Consider the following 23,069-nt stretch of genomic DNA (forward strand, 5'->3'; position numbering starts at 1 on the left):
AAAATGTCATAGGTGGGGTGCCTGGTGGCTCAGTCGGTTAAGTGGCCAACTCTTGATTTCAGCTCAGATCATGGTCTCAGGGTTGTGGGATCAAGCCCCGCATTGGGCTCTGTCCTGAGCATGGAGCCTGCTTGGGATTCTCTCTCTCTCTCTCTCCTGCTCTGCCCCTTACTCCACTCATGTGCTTAGGCTCTTTCTCTAAAAGTAAAATTTTTAAAATGTCATAGGAACTAAATAAGAAATGTATATTACTAAGGTTTCAGGCTCAATAACACATCATTAAAGAGAAAGCTCCCAGCTAAATCTCTGGGGCAGAGCTGTCCAGTGTGGTAACCCCAGCCTCATGAGCTCATTGAGCACATGAAATGTGGTTAGGCCAGATTAAGGTGTGTCCCCAATATAAAATATACACTGGATTTCAAAGACATAGTGATAAATAAAGAATGTAAAATGTTTTATTAATAAGTTCATGGGGTTTGTATGATGAAAAGATAATATGGATACATTGAGTTAAATCAAAATGTTAAGATTAATGTCACCTGTTCCTTTTGATCTCTTTTAATGTGGCCATTTCAAAATTCATATGTGAGACGTTTCAAAATTCATAAGTGAGATAACCCAGATGTCCATCAACAGATGAATGGATCAACCATATGTGGTAAATACATAAAATGGAATACTATCATTCTTAAAAAGGAATGACATTCTGATACATGCTATCTGGATGAGCCTTGAAAATACTATGCTAAGTAAAATAAGTCAGAAGCAAACAGGCAAATATTGTATGATTCTACTTATATGAAGTACCTGGAATGGACAAAGTCATAGTAAAAGGAGAATAGAGGCAACCAGGGGTCAGGAGGAGGAGAATGGAAAGTTGTGTTTAACAGGTACAGAGTTTCTGTTTGGGATGTTGAGAAAGTTCTGGAAAGGGTTAGCAGTGATGGTAGCATAACACTGCGTAATTGCCATTGAATTGCACATCTAAAAATAGTTCTAATGGTAAAATCTGTTACGTGTATTTTACCACAACTCAAAAAATCAGTTATGGCTCACATTATATTTCTTTTGGTCAGAGCTTCCCTAGAAAAGCTTATTTAAAGGGCCAGGCAAAAATTCTCTTCCTTCTGGAGTCAGAAGCTAGGATTCACGTTCTGGTTCTGCCTCTGACTGGCTAAGGAACAATCCTAGAAGTTTGACACCTCAGTTTCCTCATCTACAAAATGGGGATTATAAAATGCACCACCTAGGAATGTTATGTCTAAAAGAGAACATATGTACAGAGAGGAGCATAAGCACAAGAGGTGGTACTGAATAAATGGTAGTCATTACCGCTACAGATGGAAACAGGGTCTTCTATTTTTAGCAATATTTAACTATTTTGCTATAATGCCTGAGGAATAATAACCCAAAAGGCTCAGCATCATTGTGCTTACCTGGGTGAGAACCTGGTCAGTAAATATTATCCCCTCTCTGAAGACCATGACAAAAGAGCTCTGTCTTACTCTATAGAACTGGCATTCATTTCAGAACCTCCCTTCCCCTATAGTTCACAGTAGGTCACCTCATCGTGTGATACAGGCATTCCTAAAAAATCTGTTGGGCAAAAGTGCGCGCTGAAAATGACCAAGAATAGGGAGAACTTAAGATTAGGGGCAAACAATCTAAAACCTACATATCTTTACAACCAGAGCACAATGAGTCCATGGGGAAAACAACTGGTCCATGGGGGAAGAAGTTGGCCAGCTGCGGTGGGTAACTCAGCCTGGCTAGAGTGTACCACAGTGGATCTTAAAAATGCACAATCACTCTCTCTCTCTCACACACACACACACACACACACACACACACACACACAAATAAAATGTTGATGATGGCAGTGCCTCGGCTGGAGCAGGGCTGGCGGGTACCGAGACAATGTGGATGGAAGAGGAGTTCTCAGCTGTGGGCTGCCATTTAAGTAGGCATGGGAGAAAGGGCACCCTGCTGTGAGCACACAGCTGAGCCAGGCCAGGGGTGCTCATCCTTGGAGAAAGAGGCAAGGGTGTGGGTGCTAAGATAGCCTTTACAAACACCTGAAAGGTCTCCTGCTGCCAATGGAGCAGGTCAAGTTGAGGATGCTTCTCTTGCTTGCTGAAGCTTTTAACTGGGCTCCTGCTAATCCAGATTTGCCTGCCTATGGAAAGAGAAAAGCACATATGAACCAATATGTCTTCTGCATCGCCCAGACAGCAGTCCCCTCTTACAATAACAAATGACCTAATTCACACTACAGAACCATACACGTCTGCATTTTCTGTGTGCCAGGGGCAGGACTACATACATTATTCTATTTAATATTCACAATCCCTTCACACATCTGGTGTTATTATGCCAAGTTTAAAGTTATTACCCTGCTGAAAGATCCCACAGCATGTAAGTAGCATTAGGATTCACTTTAAGTCTGCTTATCTCAAATCACTTCCTCTTAAACACTGTACTACACTGCGTGGTCGTTTGAGCCTGCCTGTCACTTAGGTTATAATAAATGGGACCAAACCCTTGGACAGAATTTAGGTTCAGCTTTGCCTAAGCTCAGTGACCTTCCACTGCCCTTTCTGAATCCACTCCATATAAGAGTGGTGAAGATGGATGAAATGGTTCCGCTGGTACTTGGCACTTTGGGACCAGTGGAAGGTATAATGTCATGATCTAAGAACTCTAGATCTGAGGCTCGTATTGTGAGTTAATCTCCAGTCGTGTATGAAAATATAAAATCAATAGGCTGGAAGTCTTCTGTGTTCTACCAAGGTTTCCAATGATGACATAAATGGAAGAGTGTCTAAGCAGAACTGGGTATGCCCAGATCACACCAGATCAGTTACTGCCAGGGTTGATAGTATGCAAAGAAGTCTTACAGGCTAGCAAAAAAATCTGATGCAAGAGATTCTTGGATGAAATTCAGAACTGGATTCCCATCCTGGGATAGTCAGTTAATATGTACCAGAACAGCCAGATTGGCTATTAAGATATTAAATATTTCAGTAGAGGTAGGTAAGCAGGTATTGCTTGAGCCTCCACATGTCTACCCCTACCACCTTAGTCTCCATGGCCACTCCCCTGGGTCCCTCCAAACATCTTCACATTTCAGGAACTAAACACCTAGCTTCCCAAGGAGTGCCTAGTTTTTCAGCTAGCATCCATTCTCACTGGCCAAACCTTATGCCATACTGTTTGTTAAGTATATCCAATATCACCCCTGCCTGCATCTCAGTTGCCCATCTTTATATTGATGGGTTAGGGAGTACAGATGGAAGTGAAGAATCGTTCACTAACCAGACCTTACTGGATGATTCATCCATTGTTCATTGTTCGAGAATAGGAGTTTTTTGTTTTTGTTTTTGGTTTTTTAAAAGAGCTGAAATTCATTTGTAGAAAGTATCTAAGTAAGAGTTGCAAATTTCTGTGCATTGGCCGAATTTGGTCTGCAGATAGGTTTTTTGAATGACCAGGAACTTGTAAAAATACTGAATTCAAAGATGAAGCCAAAAAAAAAAAAAGTTCATTACAGCCACCCACTACTCTTTATCTTGTCCTATTGCTCAATTGCACACTTGAAAACCCAGCCTATTCCCTGAAGGCATTCAAATTTGGATCCCCTATCTGAAATGCCTCCAATACCACCTCATCAGCATAGGCCTACACCTGTCATATGGTCTATGACTTGAGCTATGCCGTTTCTTTCTTTTTTTTTTTTTTTTTGAGAAATAGATGCAAAGCTACATTCAGAGGTAGCCAATTAAGAGTAATTAAACATTTCACCAGGTCTAATTAGATTTGATTCATCTCTAATTTTATTCCCAATAAGCACATTTTGATGATTATTTTGTATCTTAACTTCACAGGAGACAAGTGCTCATCTCTTCCCCTCGGGCTTTTTCCCTCCCCTTAAGGGATGTGACAGTGGATCATCATCCATGTTCTCCCTGACTCCTAGTGCCATTAAGTAAAGCCCATCTGAGAGCTGAGAAGGGAATCCAGGGCACTGGGGCAGGTTCTGGCTTTGGGCCACCTCGCTAAATTATTCATGTGGAGCCAGGGTGGGTGAGTGTCCAGCCACAAAGATCCAGAACCAAGGCCAAGGGAAGATGCTGGTCTGGAATAACTGAGGAAACCACCACTGGCGCCAGTGACTTGGAAGCTCCCAGTAGAACCTCATGACTTCAGCTCAGGTCCAGGTGCCCCTTGACCCACACTACTTAGTACTCTTGTGTTAACTACAAAGGGAGCTCTAAGGAGCCAAGATGTCTCTCTGACCTAGTATAAACTTGGTCCTTTAAGTTATTCCTTTCAGCAACCCTGCAAGAAGTTTCAGGAAGCCTGGGAGTTTTCAGAATGAAGAGCAATCCTCAGCCTCTAATTTCCCCCTTGTTGCACTCTTGTAATTATCCCATTGGTGTTAAGTTGATTGTATGATTTTTGTATGTTTATTGAGTACCTATGATGCGCAAAGTGCTGTGAGAATCCTGGCCAGGGGTACAGAGGTGAACAGGACATAGATCGGGATCTTCAAGCATAACGTGTAGACTCGTTTCATTTGGAGTCTACTTGATAGTGGCAGAAGTGGATGTGGTGTTGGACATGAGGTCTTCAGAAGAATTCTAGAGCTCCAAGGAAAACCAGTGGGAAGGGAGGCTCTGATCAAGTCATGGCATGTACCGTGGCACAGTGCAGGAGGGTGGTAGAGTTTCATTCCTGACCAGCAGGGCAACAAGGAAGATATCACTCGTTCATCTTGTCTATCACTCATTCATCTATGATGATATACAGGATAAAGAAAAATAATCACTAAAATTTTTTTCATATCAAATTTATACAAGACATTAGGTAAGTGCATAATATACATTTAATCCTATTTTATTTTTATTTCTTTTAGAGAGAGAGAGGGAGGGATCCCTGGGTGGCGCAGTGGTTTGGCGCCTGCCTTTGGCCCGGGGCACGATTCTGGAGACCCGGGATCGAATCCCACATCGGGCTCCCGGTGCATGGAGCCTGCTTCTCCCTCTGCCTGTGTCTCTGCCTCTCTCTCTCTCACTGTGTGCCTATCATAAATAAATAAAAATTAAAAAAATATATATTTAGAGAGAGAGAGGGAGAGAGAGTGTGAGTGGAGGGAGGGGCAGAGGGAGAGGGAAACAGAGAATCTCAAGTAGACTCCACACTAGGTACAGAGCCAGACACGGGGCCCGACCCCACAACCCTAACTAAGATCACGACCTGAGCAGAAACCAAGAGTCAGATGCCCAATCAACTGAGCCACCCAGGTGTCCCTCCTCTTATCTTTTAAGAATACGTGGCATCTTTTCATCTTGATCACTAACAACTATGTTTAGAACTGGGATTTGACTTACAAGGTCTGCATGGTTACTCCAGCTCTAGATGCAGAGATCCAAATTCTTACATTTCTATGCTGTGGTATAGGAAGAGTGCCCTAGCAGTTAGAAGATGCAGATGGCTAGTAGGCCATTTCACATTTACAGGCTTCGGTTTCCAAAATGTAAAATGCTGGGCACAACTTGATAATTTCTCAAGTTCCTTTCAGCTCTACCTGTCCTATTGGGAAGCCTAGTTCACTTCACTCATGTGTGGATGGACTTGGCAAAAATAATTGACCAAAAAATGACCAAACTGTATGCATTTCCCTTCTCCATAAACATCCAAGAGGCTTGATTGTTTGCTCTCATCCCAAGAGAGAAAAAGGATGCTGCTGGAGGAACTCCATGCAATCCATCTGGGGTACAATGACTTTGGTGGATAAAATAAGAGAGATATTGGTCTCTAGTGGTTGTGACCAGGTTACTGGAGGTATGTAGGGAGAATATATTCTAATAAAGACTACTAAATTGTTAACACTTTTAATTATGTTTGGGACATCCGGCATTACAGAACCAGCTGAGTTGACATTATTTGAAACCTTGTCAGCTGCCATTCAGTGACTCTGGCAGCCAAGGAAGCTCTTGGGAAAGTTAGCTCATTTCTTTATTCAGGTTGTTCGTCCATCCATGTAACCTTAGGAGTGTTCTTTTGAAGATCCAACAGCTGTTAATACTAACAAACAAAAGCTTTTTAATTCCAGACTGTCCTTCATCACATAATATTAAGACAGAGAATAGTGGGGACCCTGCCAGCTATATTTTTTCATCCTTTCCAGAATATAGTTTTGAGGAAACACACAATAATTTGACACATGAAAGCAGAAAGATATATTTTAGTTTTCAGGTGAATATCCTAAATATTATACATTAAACTGTGTTAATGTATAATTAAAACTTAAAGACCTAGAGGACACTACCTTATTTTATTTTACTGCATATTTATATTTGAATTTATTTTTTTTAAAGATTTTTATTTATTTATTCATGAGAGAGAGAGAGAGAGGCAGAGGCACAGAGCAGAGAGAGAAGCAGGCTCCAGGCAAGGAGCCCGACCTGGGACTTGATCCCAGGTCTCCAGGACCACACCCTGGGTCAAAGGCAGTCGCTAAACCACTGAGCCACCCAGGGATCCCCTTATATCTGAATTTAAACAGTAATTCCTTATGTTAACTTAAAAAAGTTTTCAAACATTCTAAGCTTACTATTAAATTTTGTAGTTAAAGGAAAGGAATTTGTATCACCTAACGGGTAACTGCTTATCTTCTCATTGAAGAGGGAGAGAAAAACCCCAAAACTTACTTGGGTAAAGCCACACAGTGATATGTGTGCCCAGGATGGATGGTAGTTCATGTTTCAGAGCATCGAGCATATGTAGAGGCTCAGTTATGATGAAATGTTTCACTTTGTACTGCAGAACCCAGTGGCGTTCCATGAAAAGACAACCCTCTGTTCCAATATGTGAATCAAACAGAATGTTTGGCTCCATCAAGCAGCCTTCCAAAGGAATAGCGCCTGAGGTGGGGAAGCAGGTTTTATTTACCTACTATTAACATGCTGCTCAGCAATCCAGCCACACAGAATCCAAGATAACCATCCAAAGAAGAGCAAAATAGGGGAAGAGAAAGCCCTGAGTAAAGAAAAGCTATGCCTTTTTTTCATACTGTCCTTTCTCCTTCTGCCTTTATCCATTTGTTCCACTGTCTCATCTCTCAGTCCCTCGTGAACCATACAGAAAAGTTAACTGCAGGAATATTAGGTAAACAGCCAGTGGTCACTGGATTTGCCAATCTCTACCCGGGCAAAAATAGATGTCTCAGGTATCTTCCTTCTGCTGCCTCTAAAACTGAAGACACCTATTCAGTTTGTTCACAATTTGGGCTCAGCGCTTTGGGCTGGGGTGAGCTGGATATCTTCTGTAGGTGTCAGCTGGCTTCATGCGTGAAACTGTGGTCATCTAGTGGCCCCAATGGGGCTGGAGGCTCTGAGATGACCTGTCTCTCATTTGTGGCAGGTAGTGCTGGCTGTAGCTTGTAGTTCATATGTCTCCAGAAAGATGCCCTGAGCTTCCTCATATGGTATTAGCATGCTGAGAGACAAGCCCCAATGCACAAGAGCTTTTCAAGCCTCAGCTTGCATGGCATGTTCTGATGTCCCTCTGGCCAATGTTAGTCAAATAGCCAAGCCCCGTATGGGAGGGGACAGCACAAGGGAATGGATGCAGGAAGGCATGACTCACTGGGGGTCAGACTATAATAACCTACTCCAGTTGGCAAGGGTAGAGGCAGGAAAAGAAAAAAAAAAAAAAAAAGCTTGTTTCAGCTGACTTAGGTAGTATGGATAAAGGAACAAGGGGAAAAGGCCCTAAGACATGGGATACTGCCTCTGCTTTGGCTTCAGAGAATATAAGGCAAAATGATGCAGATAATTTTTCCACACACAGTGAGGTCCAAAGCCCTCCTGCTGCTGAAAACTGGCTTGCTCAAAACAAATTGGGTCTTTTCAAAGCACTCACTTCTCTAAGCCATTCTAAGGACATAGTGAGTCCAGGCTCTGTTTTCCTTGATTACTCCTTTCTAATGATCTGAATTAGTTATCAGGTATTTCCAGAAGTACCTTTATACACAGTAAAAAAAACAAAACAAACAAACAAAAAAACCAAGTAGCATGCGCACAGAAACACACACACAAGTCTTTCTTTTTCTTTCCTTGAGTAAAGTCATGAGTGCCTTTGCTGTGAACAGAAAGACATAAATGTTTTAGGAATCAGTAATTTAAAAAGCATACAGTGACCTGCTCTTGGAACTTCCTTTACCTTGGTATATCCACCAGCTTGAACAGCCTCCCTACATAATGGACATTCTGAAACATACTTGCTTTTGAGAGATCTGTCAAATGGACCATCTGTAAGATCAGAGAATCACAAAGTTGGAAAGAATCTCAGCAGTTTCCCCTTTGCTAGTCAACTTGTGGTCTAAATTATTCAAGACAGATGGACCATCATCCTATTTTATACTGATATTTGCCTCATGCCAAATTCCTCTCCCTGCACACATCCCCCCCCTTTTTTTATTATATAAAAGAAATTGTAATCTCTGGCCCACTTGATCCCTTTATAAACCTACATAAGATAAATGGAACCTGGAAATGTTTCAGGATTTGACTAAATCCATGCAGGTCTCAGTCTTGAGAGAGGAAGAGCACAAAAACAAGAGAGACAGAGAGAGCTATCCATTCAAATGCAACATACCTTCCACGATCAAGTTAGTTATTTAATTTAAGATGCATGAACCTCTTCTAAAAATTTTCTCATGTATATAATATTATCAGCAACAGGTAACATTGATCAAGTGCTTATTATACCAGGCAATGGGCTGAGTGCTTTGGAATGTCAGTATAGACTATGTATCAGACTGTGTTCATGTTGAACAGTCAGCTCACCTACAGATGTGAGAGATACTCAAAGAGAAATCAGAACCAATATATCAGTCCTTAGGGACCAGGAAAATGCCAGTCCTATCATTTCATGGCAAAATGGAAAGCCATGGAGTTTGAAGGAGATTTGTAATCTTGCTCATACTTATGGAGGTCTTTCCCATGAAAAAAATATCTAGATATACAGAATTTTGCACACAATTCCAGGAGTTTTCACAGAGATCCTGATACCTAATAATGGGGATCTTGGATTCCTGTATTCAGAAAGAGAGAGAGAGAGAGAGAAATAAAAAGAAAGCCTAAAAAGAAAGAAGAAAGAAAGAAAGAAAGAAAGAAAGAAAGAAAGAGAAAGAAGAAAGGAAAGAAAAGAAAGAAAGAAAGAAAGAAAGAAAGAAAGAAAGAAAGAAAGAAAGAAAGAAAGAAAGAAAGAAAGAAAGAAAGAAAGAAAGCCTGATTCCTACAAGGAGCCTCCTGTGTGGCTGACATTTAACATACATATCAACCCACTTTCACAATGGCCTTGAAAGACAGGGCTTGTGGTCCCCATTTGGCAGATTGGAAAACTTAGATCCCCCAGAAGTTAAACCTCTCCAGAGATCACACTGCTAGGAAGTACCAAGCAGGGATTCAAAACTGCATCTTCCTGTCTTTCCTGGCTTAGCATTTGAGTTGACCACCAGAGATAAATAAAATAGAGTGTGGGAAGACTGGAATCCAACAGGGAGAGGCATTTTGATAAGAACCCATGTATATTAGAAGCTACCTAAATATTTCACAAGAGTTACTCTTAAAGATATTATGATTCACCTACACGGTGGAATATTGTGCAGCATTTAAAGTCATACTTTTCTGAAGTACTTAATGATATGAAGAAATGTTCACAATAGCAAGACCAGGGAAGCAGGATTTTAATGTATATATTCCATATAGTCTCCATATATGTAAGTGTATGTGTGTTTATACACATAATTATATACATCAAGAAAACAGATGATGGAAAAAGAGGTGATTTTTGTCTTTTTAATCATTCACCTTTGTACTGTAATGATCTGATTATTTTTATAATCAGAAATTGTTGATGTTTTTTTTTAAAGTTGAAGTCCACATAGTATTTGGATGTCCAAACTGTATTCTAAAGCACAGAATAAGGAAGGCAGAAAGAATAATCCCTTTTTTTTAAAAAAGATGTACTTATTTGAGATAGAGAGAAAAAGCACAAGCAGGGGTAGGAGAAGAGGGAGAAGCAGACTCCCCACTGAGCAGTGAGTCCAAAGCGGGGCTCAATCCCGGGACCCCAGATCATGACCTGAGTCAAAGGCAGGTGCTTAACAGACTGATACACCTAGGCACCCCATAATCACTTTTTAATGATTGAAAAATTAAGGCCCAGACAAGTATGGCCTAAACTCAAATGAAGACTTACATGAAATTGGTGACAATGTTGCATAGGATAGGGTTTTTTTCCCCTGATGGGATAGTCTTTTATTTTTCCTTTTTATGTGCTTTATGAAGTACAACCTTATCTGAGAAAAAAAAATGTCCTTACTCTGAAGCAATGTTTTGAATCTCTGTCATTACCATGTATAAGAAAACCAAAGTAGATCCCTCATTAGAAAGACAGATTGCCCAGGCCACTGAAAACTCTGTCTTCTGTCCCTTAGTGCCTTGCACCAAGGCACTAGACAATATCTAGTCTCACCCTACCTAGGATTTGAAACTAAGAGAACAGGGAATTTAGCTTCTATTAGAAGGCTATTTGCTGCGAGCTTTCCTTTCCTTGGACTCTAACTGTACACATCTTCTGGAGTCTGAGCCAGATTAAAGCAAAACACCCACTTCCTCAGCAGAACCCACCAAAGAGACTTTGGGGCTGGCAAAGGTTTAAAATGGATGGATGTCAGCCCCTGGGGAATATTCAAATATGTGTACATTTGTTTCCCTAATCGCCATAAATATTTACATTGTGCTTATCAGTAGATTACATTATATATTTATTTAGAACTATCATTTACAGTGCTCTCCCCTAATTGGGAAATGAAACAGCTGTTTGGCACATAAAAGAACATGTCATGTCCCCTTTGACTGATCACTTAAAGAGGATAGGGATTATAAGTATTTACTTTAGGATTTCTAAAATAGGCCTGACCAGTTGTAGGCAGAATGAAAATGATTTCTCAGGAATCTCTGCTATACCAGATTACAGAGATATATGGGAAGAGATGATGAATGGAAGAGCAGTTCCTTGAAATTAAAGGGCATATGTATGTCGCCAATTTAAATGTGACCAGGCAATTGTATAGTTGATGTTTCAATTCAAATTATGCTGTTCACTCTGTCACTATCCTTGCTGTCGAGTGGGCCATGGTATGCAAGTCCATGGAGTCACTCCTTGATTTGCTAACTAATTTGCCAGCGCACAGCTCAGAGGAAAGCTCTTCAAAACTGATGGTTTAGGGGATCCCTGGGTGGCACAGTGGTTTGGCGCCTGCCTTTGGCCCAGGACGCGATCCTGGAGACCCGGGATCGAGTCCCACATCGGGCTCCCGGTGCATGGAGCCTGCTTCTCCCTCTGCCTATGTCTCTGTCTCTCTCTCTGTGACTATCATAAAGTAAAAAAAAAAAAAAGATGGTTTATTCCAAAAGGAAAAAAAAAACCTTTTAAGTTATATTTGCCATTATTTCAAATTATAAAAATATTAAAAAATAAAATGGCAAGTTTTTTAAGTGATTATTATGATCCTGCTTATAATGAAAAAGACAGACTTAAAACCAAGTTTGTTTGTTTTCTTTTTAATTAAAGTGGATGTAAAGCCAACATTTCCGCTTGTAGTCACTTACAGGAAATATAAAGTACATGGTAAATGTTGGCATTTTCTGGCTTTGCCCACATAAAATGTATTGCTTATATATGAAAGGGTGACTATACTTTGGGGAAACAAATAAACTTAAAGTGAGTTCACCCTTAGTGTAGCTATGTTAATATAAGAGGAAACGGTTATGTTTACTAATGCCATACCTAGTTAACGGTGTGTGAAGTTTAATTTAAAAATCCTCTACAAATAGTTTAATGCATACAAATGTGGTCAGTTAGAACAAATTTCTTAAAGCATAGCAGATTTAAATAGATTTGTATCAACATAGCTTTCCAATCCACCATCATTATCAAATTATTTCACATTATCTTCAAGGGGAAATGGTTTTGTACCCAGTGGTAAACATAGTTTAGCACTCTACTTTGAAGGGTGGGGGTGGGGGAGTTGTGTGTAGAGTGCGGAAATAACTCACCACTTTAGTTCATGGTATTAGACATTTTTGAATAATAGCCAAAGGGTTCTTGTCAGTTTCAGGAATTTACCAAGTACACACTTTCACTTTTCAGAAGTGGGCCTGGAATCAAACTCTTAATAAAATGCGATAGCAAGTATGTGTCATGGACTTCAGAAATGGCTTGAGGGTTCTTTTTAGAATTTCCACATGCTAGGAATGTTCAATCGAGTCAATAGAACTAAACTTTGGAGGCAAGCAATCAGGGTGGGAAAATGACCACTTATAGATTGCCAGCAGAAAAGACAAGCACATTACGTAAAACAGTGATCAAGAAATCAGGCACGGGGCGAGGCATACAGTGTGATTACCAATGAGATTTCCAAGTCCGCAGCCCTGAATCAAAAGTCACTAAGTCACTTGGGTTCTTTTTCATATTTAGGCTGTGACCTGGGACAAAGCATGCCATTTTCTCTCAAAAGTGATTTCTCTCTTTTATCTTTATAAAAGGATAAGAAACATCCTCATCCTTATATCCCTAGCATCAATCCTGTGCCTGGCCTGTAGCCAATATTCAATGATGATTTGTTAAGATCTTAGTACACTGGAAAACTATAGAGAGCAAATGACACAATTCATGACGTGTGTTTAGCCCTGAGCCTGCATAGAGTGAGTCTTCAATGCATGTGAGATACTGTTTTTATTGTTGTTATTATTTGCCTTAGATCGGTGAACGTTGAATAAAATAGTAAATGCCAGGGTCTTTCAGGATTAAAGCTCACTAGACAACTCAAATTGTAGGCCCCTAGGGAACTACATTTTAATTAGTTCAATTTGTAGTGGTCGGGCCTAAGGAAATCACTGAAGTTTGGCTTCTTAGCCAGAATGGCAATTCATTAATTTACAATATGGTATACATTTTTTTCTAGGGGTTAAGACCTCCTGAAATTAAGGTACATGGAACATAGACTTAATAGTCAGAAAACCAGAGCTTGTGAGTTCTGAATCGGAGCAAAGGGCATTGTCCTGTGGTCTTGAGGGATGTGTGATACCAGAGACTTACCCTGATTCCACCATTCTGGTCCCTTTTGGGTGGCTGAAAAGTTTGTATCCAGCAAATACCCCAAATACAAGGTCAGTCTCTCCCTTCCTCTCCCTCTCTTTCTTCTCTCTCTCTCTCTCTGCTTCTCTACCTATTCTTTAAGAATGAAAGATAAATGCTGACAGATCCATCCTGTCTATGCCTAACATAATTCTGAAGCTGAAAGGGACCTGAGAGAGCATCTCTTTCCCTAAACGTACACCAATATCACAGAGGACAAAAGTGCCTCAAGGAAGTGGCTTGCCCAAAAGAAACACACACAGACTATGACAAAGCAAGGGCCTGACCCCACTTTTCTAACTTCTAGTCTTTCCTGTTACTAGTCAGCCTTATCTATAATTCTTTGTTATGGTAGTCTGAAAAATGCCCCCTCCCCAACCTTTATTCAAGTCCTAATCTCTCGTGTCTGCACATGTTGCCTTATATGGAGAAAGTGTCTTTTCAGGTATGATTAAGTTCAGGATATTGAGAACAGGAGCTGATCCTGGATCATCTGGGTGGATTCTAAATGCAACCAAATATATCCTTAAATGAATGAGGCAGGGGGAAATCAGAAACACACAGAGGCAAAAATGGTATGAAGATAAAGAGAGAGAGATTTGAAGATGCTGGCCTTGAAGATTGGTGTGATACCACCATAAATCAGAGGATGCTGGCAGCCACCAGCTGGCAGCTGGGACAGGCAAGGAATGGGTTTTTCCCTAGATGTTCTGGAGGGAGCACAGGCCTACCAACACTTTGAATTTGGTCCAGTGATATTGATTTCAGACTTTCGGTCTACAGAACTGTAAGAGAATAAATCTCTGCTGTTTTAAGCTACCAAGGGTGAAGAAATTTGTTACAGCAGCCACAGGAAAGTAATACACCTATGAAATCAAAGGAACCAATAGAGAAAAATCTGGTATTTACCACCAAAGCGAGGAGAAAATTCTCCCAAGAGACAGGGAAGTAAATAAAGGTCATTTCTTTTAAAGAACAGCAAGAGTCAGGGCACCTGGGTGGCTCAGTGGTTGAGTGTCTGTCTTTGGCTCAGGTCGTGATCCCAGGGTCCTGGGATCAAGTCCTGCATCAGGCTCCCCACAGGGAGCCTGCTTCTCCTTCTGCCTGTGTCTCTGCCTCTCTCTCTATGTCTCTCATGAATAAATAAATAAATCTAAAAAAAAAAAAAAAAAAGAACAGCAAGAGCCATCTGTTAGTTGAGCCAAAGGAAATTGTCATTTTGCAGGTTAGAAAATGGTAGGATGATAGTAATTCCCTATGATTCTAAGCAACTAAATTTGCTTAGAATTGGTCTTGGATGGTTTTGGTGGTCCAATTCAAAGACTCCTTCTGGTCTATTTCCCTACTTTGTCCCTTTGAAACAGTTTGCTTTTCAGTGGTCAAACAGGGTTGTTTGTATAGGATTTGGTGTCAATATCTAAAGAGAAGAGTGGAGTTTTGCAGCCTTGAATATGGATGACATTCTACACGAATGACTTGAGGCCCAACAGCCATCAAAAACCCATTAGAACAGGAAATAAATAGGACTTAGGTATTACATCTCCCATCCCCCCATTCAACTCAAGGGGTAATGAATCTTGTGCTATTTCTCTTTTTTTTCTTTTTTAAGATTTTATTTATTTATTTATTTATTTGACATAGAAAGTGAGAGAGCATATGAGCAGGGGCAAGGGGAAGAAAGAGAAGAGAGAGATAATCTTAAGCAAACTACTCCCTGAGCATGGCGTCCCACATGGGGCTTTATCTCATGACTCTGAGATCATGACCTGAGCCAAAATCAAGAGTTGAGCACCCAAACAACTGAGCCACCCAGACCCCCCAAAAGGTAATTTTAAACATTAGCTACATTTAAACAAAATGCATTCATTCAGCCTGGAGAGTTTTTGCCCTACTTACAGAGGTAAGAATTTATCTTGTTTTTTAGAAGCATTCATATCATATTAGAGTAATGATGTCATCAAGTTTTTCCTTGATGTCAGGGCAAGTCAGGGTCCCTGCAGGAAAACAATTCAATGGTCACATCGGGTAATTTTAGGAGAGATCAATGAAAGAGTGGTTAACAAAGGCGTAGGCAGGGCATAAAGATACCACAAGATATTATGCCATAGCACGGGACTAGTGCTATAGATAGAATGTTTGTGTCCCCCCCAAATTCATATGTTGAAAACCTAATGTTCAATGTGATGATACTCTGAGGCAGAGCTTTTAGTAAGTGACTAAGTCCTAAGAGCAAAGCCTTCATGAATGGGATTAATGCCCTTCTTTTATGATGTTTGAGAGATTTCTTGCCCCTTCCACCATGAAAGACACAGCAAAAAGATGACCATTTATGAACCAGGAAGCCCTCACGAAACAAGATCTGCTGGTGCCTTAATCTCAGGCTTCCCAGTGTGCAGAATTCTGAGAAATCAATTTCTGTTGTTTAGAGGTCTATGATATGTAGTTATATCAGCCCTAATGGATAAAGACAGCTAGTAAAGGTCACAGCACTGTACATACGTCTAGACCTGATGTAAAAGAGAGAGACAGAGACAGAGAGATGATGGTAGATGGGTGGAGAAGCCTGTCTGAAAAGAACCATGACAACTCTATAGGAAGGGAATCTGGAGGATAAAAGCTCCAGTCTAATTTATTCTTTCCTATCTCCATCTCCTGTGGTCTATTTTGCTGAGCTAGAGGGCATGAGAGTCTGTTAATACAGTCCCTAAAGGCCAGCTTCCTGAGACACTGGGCAGACTGGAAAAAAGCAGAGATAGGATCAATGGGGGTTGGGGGTGCAAAAGGAAGTTCTTTTTCAGTTCCCAGTGTTAATGCACAGCCGGGTCAGAACATTGCTACATATGCATTGAAGCAAATCAATTTCATGTTCTTACCGGAAACAGTGGGAATGTCTACATAGAGAATGGGAAGAGAGAGTAACTAGGACGTACTGAGTGTCTATTATATCCCAGATGCCATTTTGGGTGATTTGTATATGACATCTCAGTTGTTTGGGTTTTTTTTTTTTTTTCCTTCGTCAGAAAGGCAATACACCATAGACACATCATGATCCTATAGACAAAAATGCTAAGGCTAACCAACTTCAGTTACTTCTCTAGAGTCAAACAGCTAGTACATAGCCGCAGCAGGATTCAGACCCAGTCTAAGTTCACAGTCCCTGCTGATTTCATTCTTGCATGTAATATGTCCATGCTTATCTATAATTTGAGATCTGAAGTCTTATATATGTGAATCTTCAGAAATACACATAGACATTGATGCCAGTGCTCAAAGGTCAGGAATGTTGTATTTGTATGAACCTACATGCTCTCAATACACACCGGTAATACCTTCCAAAATGTACCACCCCTTAGACATCTCACAGTGTCTTCACATATTACCCTCTCTGCCTAGAATGTCCTCTCCTGAACTCCCCTGTCACCCACCATTTTTACCAATCCAAATCTTCATATCCTTCCAGGCCCACCACAGATGTTATCTTTTCTAAAACAAGCAAACAAACAAAAAAACCCACTCCTGAATTTCTCAGAATGAATGGCTTCTCAACTTTGTTTCCCAACTAGGTTGTTTAGTACACCTATTACCATTAGGTGTTAATGGTAGTAACTTGTGTGTATTTCTCCAACTTCCTTAGCCTATATAAGGGACATTTGTTGGGTTTGCCTTCACAGCATCTATTCCCCTCTTCTTTGGGTATAAGCGTCCTGAGTTTCCTTTATGGAATGACCCCTTCCCCATTGTCATTGCCTGTAGTTAGGTTGTAGCCCTCTCTATTCCAACTCAGGATTGCCCTTGTGCCCGAGCCTGGCCAAAGTGCCACCTCCTCTGGACTCAGTGATTGGCTTAGGAACGGGTCCATGACCGATCACAGCCAATTAAGCTAATCCTTGGACTTCTGCTGGAATGAACAAGAGAAAGGAGTCAGAGAAAGAGGAGAGATGGAGGAGTAGAAACTTTTTCTTTTCTTTCTCTTTTTTAAGATTTGAATCAGACAGTCTAAAATCTGGAGTCACCATGTAGAGATGCCTGTGTAGGAGTGAAGTAGACATAGAAGAAATGGAGTAAAAATATTCAAAGAGGCCAAATCCTAATGACATTGGCTTCAGCTGTTTGATTTAGCCAGTACTACTCTAAGTTCTTCAAGGATGCAAGCTGAGATACTTAAGTTTTCAGATCCTTGCAAGCCAAAAGTCCTAAGTATAACTATTAAACAGTGCATCTGACATGCAGGGCAAATTACTCAGAAAATATTCATTGAATGAATTAAATGGAACCCTTGAAAATTGCTATTTGTCCATGTGTCAAAGTCCTAAATCAGGAGGACCATCAGGCCTCACTCTCTTCCCTTTGAAGACTTACAAGTATTTGAAGTGTGTTTGCTAAAGACTTTATGTTCTCCCCTAGCACATGACACAATCAGAGGGAGGATGCATTATGGATGAAAATAAGTAACAAATGCCAGGCCTTCAGATGGGTCTTAGGATTTTTCAACCCAACTCCTTAGCTGCTCCTGAGGATTATTTGACAGTTTTGGGGGGTGGAGGGGTGGTGAGATGTTTGGAATACTGTTTCCTACTCTGCAGGAAAAATAAGATTAGGATATCCCTTTCTAGTGTCCTATTATTTTTCTCTATCCAAATTCACGTGTCCCTGGGCATTTTCTGACAATAACAACAGGCACTTTTTAGAGTTTCTGGACCACTCACGATCATTCCCTTAGGTTTTACATAACCCAAAGCTATGAACTGACAGAAGCCAGACTTGAGAATTTCACAGATAACTGAACCAGGGGTGGAAGTCTGAAGTGAGGTGGGTCAGTTTTTCCCAAAAATTTGGAATTAGAGCCGAGAGAACGGAATTTATTTAGTCATTTCACGTGCCTGGAACTACAACACATGGCCTTGGAAGCTGTGGGCGGGCATCTTCCCCTCACCACATGGAATGAGAAGCAGAGAAGATGGGTCTGCTGGGACAGAAAAAAAAAAGAAGAAGAAGAAGAAGCAGCACATGTGCAGATACAAGCAGAGATGGAGAGTGTGTGCTCCCTGATTCCTGCCATCCCTAGACTAGACTTTTCTGGGCCCTCACTGTATTTCTGCTTACAATTCTATTGCAACCCCTCTGCATCTTTGTACTACCTCCTCATTTTCTGATTAAGCTAACCCAACTTGATATCTGTTCCAACCAACTATAAAAGAAAAAGAAAAGAAAAAACTCATACATTAGCCAAAAAGAATCTGAAGATGAGGAAAACGTAAGAAGAAATACCTCGGTTGAGAGGAACAAAACAAAAATCATCAAGAGAGTTGGCAATCATCATTCCAAAATCCTTAAAGAGATGTCTCCCAGCTCTGAGAAGAGAAAGAGAAAACTTCTCAGTCAGCCAGCTGTGCAGAACTGAAATAGAACGGATCTACTCCACGGATTCAGAAAGTCGCCCACAGTGAATTCCTTCCTGCAGTTTGCAGCCTGCAGCTGAGCCATGAAATATATTCCCAGTTAAAAATTCCTTTCCACATTCCATCCCATGACTTCGTGAAATTGTCTGCACACAAGAGCGAGAGCAACTCTCAAGCCAAGAGATGTCATGTTTGCATCACTGTTGACATGTAGACAAATACTCAGATGGTCCATTAAGTAAATGCTCTGTACGAGAATGGGGCACATCTGGTGGTTTGACAGCCCTGCCCTGGTTCTATATGGCTGGAAGCCCCCAGTTTGGCTCATTAAGAGGAAACAGACATGATAATTGTGTCAAAACACATTAGTGTATTTTCTTCTGCCATTGCATTCCCTTATTGGCATCTAATGAAGCTAAAGAGATTTTAGGTTATGAAATCTGTATTTCTTACTCATCTTTGTTTTGAAAATAATCACAGCAAAATATGGATGAAGAACATCTTACTTAGGCTTCTCGCTGATTCTCCCCAACCCACAAATGGATTGGCATTCTCCTAAAAAAAAAAAAAAAATCTATCCTTGCTTCTTTTTTCTTATCTGTTTGCAAAGCATAGGAGCTATTAAAAACAACAGAAAGCATGTCCCTTTTTATCCTCAAAAAAAAAAAAAAGTTAACCTTTCCCTTACTTTAATTGTAAGATGATTATCTATGTTATTGGACATCCTTTGGAAATATCTGGATAAAAATACAAACAGCACATTAATGCGATCTGCAGATGATCCTAAATTGGGAAATGCTGTTTTTATTATTAATGACAGTGGATCAGGCAGCCAGACTCAAGAACAGCACGGGTGAGAAGGGAAGGATGCAGTAAGAAAGTTACATTTGTGAGAAAGACAAGAGGAGCTATGAAAAATTAAAATGAATCTAAAACCCAGATGCAGTGTGAGTGGTGAACAGGTGAGCCCTGGAAATTCACTTGCTAAGCCAACGCGGACATGCGCGGACGGCCAATTAGAGACCCCCATACACAGGGGAGTGAGAGCGGTAAGTAAGACCGCACCTGGCTTCGAGTGCTAAGTTCTGGAACTGCACTAGAATGACATTAAAACACACACACACAGCTTCTATGTAGTTTCTCAGACTTTTTTTCTCCCCAAGAAAGAAATACAGCCACCTTCATTTTCTTAGCAATTCCCAACAACGTATCAGCCACTTTTGCTGACTGGGATCATCCTTGAGTGTATCTGAAAGAAATGTACATGCCTAGTAGGCATCCCAAAAGTCATGTACTTGAACCCAAGCTCTGTTCTTCCCAATGCTCCCACCAAAACTGCCACTTCCCCAGCCTTCCTTGTCTCCCTTCTTGGCATTCCACTCTTCCAGGTACTCAGGCTTTAGAGTGATCTTGGACTCCATTCTTTCTCTCAAACCACACATCCCGTTCATTAGCAAATCCTGTCAGCTCTGACTTCACAATTGATCTGGAATCTGCCCACGTATTACTACCTCCATTGCAACCACGTGGACTCACAGTGCTGGGATCTCTTGTCACATTTATTGCAATAAATATCTGAGTTGGGGCAGGATGGGGCAGTATGCCTGGGTGGCTCAGTCAGTAAAGCATCCGACTCTTGGTTTCAGCTCAGGTCATGATCTCAGGATTATGAGTTCGAGCCCTGTGTCAGGCTCCACTCTGGGTGCAGAGTCTGCTGGAAATTTGCTCTCTCCTTGTCTCCCTCTGCCCATCCCCCTCTCATGCTCCCACTCGTGCTCTCTAAATAAATACATTCTTTAAAAAAAAAATTCTAATTGGATTTTCTACTTCTCTTAACATGAAGGTCAGCTCATGTCATTTCCCTTCTCAGAAGTCTCCAGTGGTTTCTCAAATCATTGTGTAAAGGTCAACAAGGCCCTCTGTGATCTATCACCGTGACCCCATCTTCTACTCCTGCTTCACCCACTCAACTCCAGCCATGTGGGCCTCCCTGTCATCTCTGCAACATGCCAAGAAGATTTCTATTTTGTCTTTGCACCTGGATTCCCTGTGCAAAGGGAATTCTCTTGCTCAGACATCCACATGCTTTACTCCTCCTGGTCTTTATTCCCGAATCTACAGTGAGGACTTGCTCAACTGCCCTGATGGAAATTGCAACCCACATTCACATCACATGTTCCTTCCCTTCTACCTGCTTTATCTTTCCTCCTTGTACCTATGATCAGTGACCACACTCTATGTTCTTCTTGTTATTGTCTCTCCCCTGATAGACACACCCAGAATATACATTCCTGCCATTGTTTGCTTTTCTCTGTTTTATTCCCACACCTAGAGCAGTGCCTATCACACAGGAGGAGCTCCATAAGTATTTGCTGGAAAGCAGAATGCAACTTGATGCCTGTTGGCATGTTTATGGTGGTAACTTTCATAATCAAAACACTTGATCAGAGTCAGTAAATTCTAAAAAATATCTAAGTTCAAATCCAAAGAGCACTTCTAAATCTGTAGTAGAGCTAGGTATGCTTTTCTTTTTCTTTTTTTTAAAGATTTTATTTATTTATTTATTTATTTGAGAAAGAGAGAGAATGAGCAGGGAGACAGCAGAGGGAAAGGGAGAAGCAGACTTCCCGCTGCGCAGGGGACCGGATGCAGGGCTCAATCCCAGGACCCTGGGATCATGACCTGAGCCAAATGTGCAGACCCTTAACTGATTGAGCTACCCAGGCGCCCCGAGGTATGCTTTTCAAGTAAATTTCTTTATCTACACAGTGCATGTCTCCTCCACTCAGAAGCTAAATAGCATTGTTTTCTAAGCTAGCACCATTTCTAGCTACAATGCTATAGTATTGTATTTTTTAATCAGTCGGGGATATATCTTCAGAAACATGCAATAGCCAAGCTAGAGAGGCTTCTTTAAAAGAAAAAAAAAAGAAAAACAGAAATAAGGACAGTGATGCTCAGAAAATTGAATCTAGTAGAAAGAACACTGACTCCAGAATCAGATGAGCAGGCAATATTGTCAGAACTTATCTGTACTCACTTGTTCAGCATTCACTACAACGCTGGAGGTAGGAATTATTGTTTTATACCCAGTATATAGATGGGAAAAAGAAGGCAGAGAAAGTGGCAAAAATTTGCTCCATGCTAGATAGCTCTTGGAAGACAGTGTTTAGAATTTCAACTCAGGCCCCAGAGTCCTTTTTCTTACGTGCATATGCCCAAAGTTTTCAAGCATTTTTACCTCAGGACCCCCTAACGCTCCTAAAAAGTACTGAGGACCCAACAGAGTTTTGTGTATGCGCATTATACCGATCAGTAGTCATTGTATTCAAAATGAAAACTAAGAGATTTAAAAAATACTTCCTCATTAACTCATTTAAAAATAACAATCGTACACTAATTATATGGTGTCATAAAGAACATGTTGAGATAAATAATTATGTTTCCCCAAACAAAAAACATTTGGCAAAAAAGAGTAGCATTGTTTTACATTTAATGTCTGACTTACTAGAAGCTAGTCTGATGATTACATTTGCTTCTGCCTTCAATCTACTATTATATGTTGTTTTGATTGAAGTGTATGAAGAAAATCCAACTTCACACAGAAACACAATTGGAAAAGAATAGTTTAATAGCTTTTTCAGATAATTGTAGGTGTTCTTCCTTGACAGTATGCAAAAGTGCTATTTTTCATAGTATGACAAGTGCTATTTTCATAAAGGTTAGTTGTAGTGTGGAATCTGAAATCCCATCAAGAAATTTTTCATACCTTTATTAAACTCCGTAAGTCATTTTGTATTTTTGATGGATCTTTTAGCCATGCATGATTTTTTTTTAACACTACACATTGGACATTTAGAAGATACCAGCTCAGTGAGTTTTATAGATCTTTAAAAAAAAAAAAATTTTTTTAACAGGTTCATTACCATCACCACTCTCATTGTAAAAAGGGCTTTATGAAATGGAGAATTGACAAGCTAATGGTGGTAGAGCCACATTTTCCAAAATTCTGATTTTTGCTTGAGAGTCTGAACTGTCTTATTGGTAACAAATAATATCAGGCTATTGTCCCCAGGCCCTCTGCTCATTGATTTAGCATATATTTGTAGGTATTTGGCTTCCAGGGATGTTTGTATCCCCTGAAACTATTGATTTACATGAGTTTATCAGAAGTCCTCATGTAATATCTCTAGGAGAAAAGTGATTTCAACCTATATGATTAACATCACTATACAAATTAAATTTCTTGCTAAGCCATCAACAGCTTTACTCAGCATGCCTTTTGAGCCATCAGGGTCAATGTTAACACAGTGAAAAAAAAAAGGTAAACAATGTCTTGGTGTTACTATTCTAATAGTTTTGACCACACAGCCCTCTTAAAAGACCTTTGGCCAATTGAGGGATCTGCCGATCACACTGAGAACTGGTGCACTTGGCTGACCCACCGCTCACATCCAG

At 40.5% G+C, this 23,069-nt stretch overlaps 1 long non-coding RNA gene across 2 annotated transcripts in view; it reads right to left on the reverse strand.

Moving 5' to 3' along the window:
• The window catches only part of LOC129521657 (uncharacterized), a 149,352-nt gene that overhangs the window by 8,456 nt on the left and 117,827 nt on the right, over positions 1–23,069 (reverse strand). The window contains exon 7 of one of the 2 annotated variants that reach the window (XR_008666845.1): positions 461–2,176. The exons of the other annotated variant lie outside the window; for it this stretch is intronic. This is a non-coding gene — a long non-coding RNA (uncharacterized LOC129521657). Of the gene's footprint in view, positions 1–460; positions 2,177–23,069 lie in introns of those variants that run through there. 2 annotated transcript variants of the gene reach the window in all.

The sequence above is a fragment of the Nyctereutes procyonoides genome, unplaced genomic scaffold (genome assembly GCF_905146905.1).
Source record: "Nyctereutes procyonoides isolate TBG_1078 unplaced genomic scaffold, NYPRO_anot_genome, whole genome shotgun sequence".
NCBI classification, from domain to species: domain Eukaryota; kingdom Metazoa; phylum Chordata; class Mammalia; order Carnivora; family Canidae; genus Nyctereutes; species Nyctereutes procyonoides.